This window comes from Capsicum annuum, chromosome 10, assembly GCF_002878395.1.
Source record: "Capsicum annuum cultivar UCD-10X-F1 chromosome 10, UCD10Xv1.1, whole genome shotgun sequence".
NCBI lineage: Eukaryota > Viridiplantae > Streptophyta > Magnoliopsida > Solanales > Solanaceae > Capsicum > Capsicum annuum.
The window spans coordinates 216,555,094-216,561,524 of NC_061120.1; the positions used below are offsets into that span (position 1 = coordinate 216,555,094).

Sequence of the window (6,431 nt, forward strand, 5' to 3'; positions counted from 1 at the left end):
TGGTACTCCGTTCTTTTCAAAATAGTTGACTCTTTTTTATTTGGCACTCCCTTAAGAAAGTATTTATTAGGAATTTATTTTACCAAATTAGTCTTATTAATTATACTTTAAAAATATAAATTTAAGTAAATATACTTGATTTAGTCATTTAATGTTGAAGATAGTATTGAAAGAACATAATAAAATACTCATGATTTTATTAAAAAGGACAACTAAATTGAAATAAATATTTTTAGAAAGAGAACCAACTAAAACGAAACGGAGGGAGTAGAATATTCGTCTAAACCCCTTTGCAAAGGTACCTTCTTTGATATGATACTTTAATAGTAATTAGTGATATTAAATTGGCACGTATTGACTGTAAAATTTAAGCCCAATATTTTAATTTTACTCTTTTCCCCATTTAATTAATTCCAAATCAAAAAGGAAGAATTTTTCATTTTCCAATAAAAAGGGGAGAAAAGATTTTGACATTTTACAACACAACAATGAACTGATAAGCCTCACTGGATCGTGATGTAGAGTGGTCATATTGAATTCATCTTAGCTCAGTAATTTTAACGTAGGATATAAATATAATATTTTATATTTAATCAAGCTTTTGATAAAGTGATATCATATTTTCCTCTCTCTGCGTTACTTTTCTCTCAATGCTATCAGTTGAACTCTTCGACAAATAACCCAACGACCCTCCGGATAAAGAAATTAGACCGTTGGCAACGTCTGAATCAGCCAATCAAACCATGACAAATCAGCAGACCCCAACCCCCAACCCCTCCAAACCGCAGGACAATACCAACCAGGCACCGGTGACAGTACTGCCGGAACTCCTACCCACAACTCCGATCATCTACCAAATTTGGAGGAAGGTTTAAACATAGACAAAGATGATCTTTTCAACCTTGTAGCTGACAATCCTAACATTCTTCAAGCTTTGAAAGAAGCAATAGCTGGCAAAGTTAAAATCATTCAAAGGAACTCTCAAATTCTGATTGGAGCTACAGAGGCTAAGAAAAACCATCTATCGGGCAAAATCCCCCAACACAATCAAAAACCCGTCACACCCAAAATCTCTTCAAACTTCGACCCGCCTCCTAAAACCCAAAACCTCCTCAACCCACCAATGTCAAAAAATCAAAATACCAATACCACGTCAATCACCAACAATTCCGATGATTCCAACATCAATACTGATGATGCTAATGCCAATAATTCGACGGAGAAACAAAACCCCAATAATCAAGCTCAAACAAATTCTACTATTAACAAACACAAACCCTCTGTTCCTTCGAAACCAACTTTTGCGGCTGCAGTTCAAGAGGCCATTGCTGCTAAAAAAACTCATGCTACCGCCATCAACATTGAACATGGGACTCACCTTGGTAAGCCGGCTGTGTTTTTCTTCTCTGATGACTACTTCTATTTTAGTTGATATAATATATTTATTATATTAACCATGGTTGGAGGTTTAAATTAAATCTTAGTCATTCATTTTAATTAAACCACATGTCATTAATCAAAAGGGGGAGTTGAGGAAAATGGAGAGAGTGAAAATGGAGAGGAGCCAAGTCCGTCTTTATATATGTCTCACCAACAACAATAATATAATTAATGTAGTTTTACAAGTGAGATTTGCGGAGAGTAGAACATAAACAAATCCTACTGTTATCACTATGCAGTATAAAGAAATAACAACTACAACATATCAGTATATTCTAACACAGTGAGGTATGAGGAGGGTATTATAGTGTATGCAATCTGTAAAACTATTCATAAGTGAGGTAGAGAGGTTGCTTCCTATAGTCCCTCGGCTCTAAACAAAATAAAATCGAGAAAAAGATGTAAAAGAATACAAAAGACGATAAAGAGTAACAGAATGACAGATAGTAACAAAACAATGCTACCACAAAATAATATATACTATAAGCGATCTATGCCAAAACAACATATATCAAGAAGAGTCGAAGAATTAAAAATAACAAGTGCAGCACTACGACTACGTACTAATAAGAACAACACTCTTACCTACTAGCATGAATGCTTTCCGACCTCCTAACCATTTATCCTAATTTGCATTCGCCACGTACACCTTCCTATCTAATTTCCTGTCCCATGTAAGCTACAACTGCGTCATATCCTGTCTAATCACCTCCCCCAATATTTTTTCGGTCTATCTCTACCTCTCTTGAATCCATCCACAACCAACTTCTCACTCCTCCGCATTGGGGCATTTGTATATCTCCTGATCACACGTCCAAACCAATTCAACCTATGCAGTGTAAAGAGACTGCTTCTAATAAATCCTCAACTCGAAAGGGTGTTCATATCTCCCTTGGAAAATGAAAATATTTATTCGTTTTACCCTAAAGAGATCGTGAACAATCATAAGCACATAATGCTTATCCTGAAAAGTTAGTTGTATCAATTTTTTAGGTTGAAATTGTTCATAGTTAAATGAAATATTAAAATGGTCACTTGTTAATCTAGTTGCCAATCATTATCAAAAATGTCTACAATAAACGTTAAACTCCTCAAGTAGTTGTCCTAATTTCTTTAGATTGGGCACCTCTTAATCTTATAGACAAATTTAACCAACACTAATATAAAATTCCACAAGGTTACAGTGAATTAGCATACACTACAAAAGGTTACTAGCAAACAAAAGCTATATTAGCAAACAACCCTCAATGGATTTTCTTGAATATTCTTTTCTTTGCTTGATAATTCTTTTTTTCACTTACTTTATATGGTTCATCCTATACGGAAGGTCAAAAACATCAGCACCAACAAAGTGGCCAATACTTAAGAGGGTTGCCGGCAGTTATTATGAATTTTCATCGTAGTCATGAATATATAACTGAAATTCTTGTAGAATATGGTGGCACTTATGAGTTTAAAGGTCCTATTTTTGCAATTGTAGACATGTTTTTTACTTGTGATCCTGCAAATATCCATCATATCCTTAGTAAAAACTTCTCAAACTATCCAAAGGGATCCGAATATTGTAAGATTTTTGATGTTTTGGGAAAGGGATCTTCAGTGTTGATGATGAATTATGGGAGCTTCATAGGAAAACCACCATGTCCATGATGAGCCATGCAAAGTTCCAAATTTTGTTGGAGAGGACCACATGGGATATTATTGATAAAGGGCTTCGACCAATTCTTGATGCTTTTGCAAAACAGGCCAAAACATTGGATTTGCAAGATGTTTTGCACAGATTCATTTTTTATTCTATCACCAAATTGTTACTTGATTATGATCCAAGAAGCTTGGCAATTGACTTGCCTTATTTGCCATATGAAAAGGCGTTTGGCGATGCTCTTGAAGCATTTTTACATAGACACATAGTGCCAGAACCTATCTTGAAATTGCAAAAGTGGCTTCGAATTGTTAGGGAGAAGAAGCTCATTCAAGCATGTGAGGCGTTGGATCAGTTCATATATCCTTGCATTTCGCGGAAGCTAGAAGAATTGTTGCATAAAAGTACAATCAAAGATGAGGAATTGACATTTTTAAACGCATACATCAAAATGTACAATCAATGGAAAGATGGAGATTTGGGTACATTGCAAACATTTCTAAGGGACACTTTCTTGAATTTGATGTTTGCAGGGAGGGACACTACAAGTGCAGCACTCACTTGGTTTTTTGTCCTCTTGGCTAAAAATCCCTCGGTCGAGAAAAAGATTAGACAAGAGATTCAACAACAATTGCATGTTAAGGAAGATGAAAACCTCAAGCTTTTCACCAAAGAAGAATCAAGAAAATTGATCTATCTACATGGTTCTTTGTGTGAAACTCTTAGGTTATTTCCATCACTTCCTTTAGAGCACAAAGTTCCACTTGATCATGACATCCTACCGAGTGGTCACCATGTTAGTCCACATACAAGAATGATTCTACCATTCTACTCAATGGGGAGAATGGAGACTCTCTGGGGTAAAGATTATCTAGAATTCAAGCCAGAGAGATGGATTTCTGACCGAGGAGGGATCAAACATGAGCCATCTTTCAAATTTCCAGCGTTCAATGTGGGTCCAAGGACTTGTATAGGAAAGGAAATGACATTCTTTCAGATGAAAATAGTGGCAGCCACCATCATACACAATTACCATATCCAAGTAGTGGAACCAAATAATGTTTCTCCTACTACATCTATATCATGCAAGTGAAAAATGCTTTGATGGTTAAGGTTGCCAAAAAGATATAATACATCTATTTGTACTTATATATGTCTTATGTGTGTGGAGCAAATCTTTAGCTCTTTTAAGAAAGAGTTAATACATAAAAATAAAAATTACCTTAAACTTGACACTATACTAAATTATAACTTCGACCTTAAACTTTGATAGTGCACAAATGAGATCTTTAACTATTCAAAACCTGAACAAATATGACCTCTGATTTTGCAACTCCATGCATGAGTCTCACTCGCGCCTACGTGGAAAGGTAATCCAATCACATGGTGCCACGTCGTTAAAAGGGCTGACTTGGAGAGAGGTCATATTTGTGCAGTTTTGAATAGTTAAAGGTTATATTTGTGCACTGTCAAAGTTTTGCTTTATGTGTTAAAACGACGTCGTTTTTTTATTATTATAATAATAATAATAATAATAACTTTTATTTATTTCTATGGCAGCAGCACCGAACTTTTTTTAATGAAAAAAAAAAACAGACACTAGCAGGGATTGAACCCGCACAGTAGGCTAAAGGAAGCGTCCAAGAAGAGAAAATAACACCACTGAGCTATCTAAGTGCCTTGTTTCATGTGGTTCAACATTAATATATGTACATGAATATACATTTTCTATCTTATATATATACAACGTAATTTTTTTACCGAGAGGGTTCTGGTGAACCCCATGGCAACCACGTAGGTCTGCCCATTATTAATTTAATAACGTTTTAATAACGTTAATTTAATAAAAATTTAATTACGTTAATTTGATAATGTTAATTTAATATACTACTACTACTATCCTTAATAACATTAATTTAATAACGTTTTATTAAAATTATATTTTTTTTTTATTATTAGTATAATTTCATCTTTAATTTAATATTTAATAAATAACATTTAGATATATTATATAACTTAAATTCGTCCTCTACTTTATAATATATATACATACCCACTCGATTTTTTCGTATGAGGCTGACCCGTCTAATTAATAAATCTTCAATATTGCTCTTTTTCCGCAATGACAAAAGAAATTAGATGTCATTTTCATATTTGAGCCAAAAATAATGAAAAAAACAATAGCGAAGAGTCATTTAAAGGTCATATTTGTGCAGTTTTGATTAGTTAAAGGTTATATTCGTGCAGTTTTGAATAGTTAAAGGTCATATTTGTGCACTGTCAAAGTTTAAGGTTATATTTATGTATTATGCCCTTAGATTTTAAGCTGGACGCGCCCAGTTTTGCGTGTTGAACACGCGTTTTGCCACGTAAGATTGGAGGTCATATTTGTGCAGTTTTGAATAGTTAAAGGTCATATTTGTGCACTGTCAAAGTTTAAGGTCAAAATTATAATTTGGTGTCAAGTTTAGGGTCATTTTTATTTATTAACTCTTTAAGAAAATATGAATAAAGTTTGTTCTTTTTCCAATTCAAATGTTATCTTCTTTTAAAAGATATTGTATTATAGTGTTAGAGTGTGTACTCAACTGATTTTAACGTTTTACTCTATTTGTTGCCTATCAGTGAAACAAGTAAGTTAACGTGGTTCACTTAAGTAGAGTAAATAGGAAGACAATATTCTAACGTGGAAAATACCCGGCTCAAGAAAGGTATAAAAAATCACGACCTGTACCTCTACAAGATTTAACCCCAACTTTACTAAAGCTCTTGAGCCTCAACAATCAACAAATTACAAGACTCATGTAAACTAGAAATTAAACTCTAACTCTTATTTCTACAATAACACAAATCTTCCCAAGATAAGTGTTCTAAGGTCTTCGAGTTTCCTAACTTGAAGAAACAACTCTTAACTCAATTTATATTTCACTGAGACTAGAATTAAGACTCATTACAACTCAAAGAACCAACCTACTACACAAAGTCTACGACTCTCTAAGTAAAGGACTAGGTTCTTCTTCAAGCTAGTAAACAAATTTGCTGATTGAAGCTTTTTTTATTAGTGCGTAAGTGAAACTCTTTGAAGCAGTCTCCTCTATTTAAGCCAACTCCTGATGGAGTCCTTTAGATGATGTAGTTTTCTTTCTTCAATAGGACTCTCAGTTGTTTTCACTCCTTGTTGCAATCTATCTCCTTAACATGGTAGGACTCCTTTATTTGCTAAATCTTCAAGTGTCGTATTTATCTTCCTTTTGCCCTCTTTTCTGCAAGTGATAAATATTGAAAGCACATCTGAATTTTCTTGCTTATCCACTCCTGACTTTACACATTATTTAATCATCAGCCTTGC

General features: G+C 34.0%; 1 pseudogene; it reads left to right on the forward strand.

Moving 5' to 3' along the window:
* Nucleotides 1-2,687: 2,687 nt before the first annotated feature.
* LOC107843771 lies at nucleotides 2,688-4,213 on the forward strand (annotated as a pseudogene).
* The last annotated feature ends 2,218 nt before the right edge of the window (nucleotides 4,214-6,431 follow it).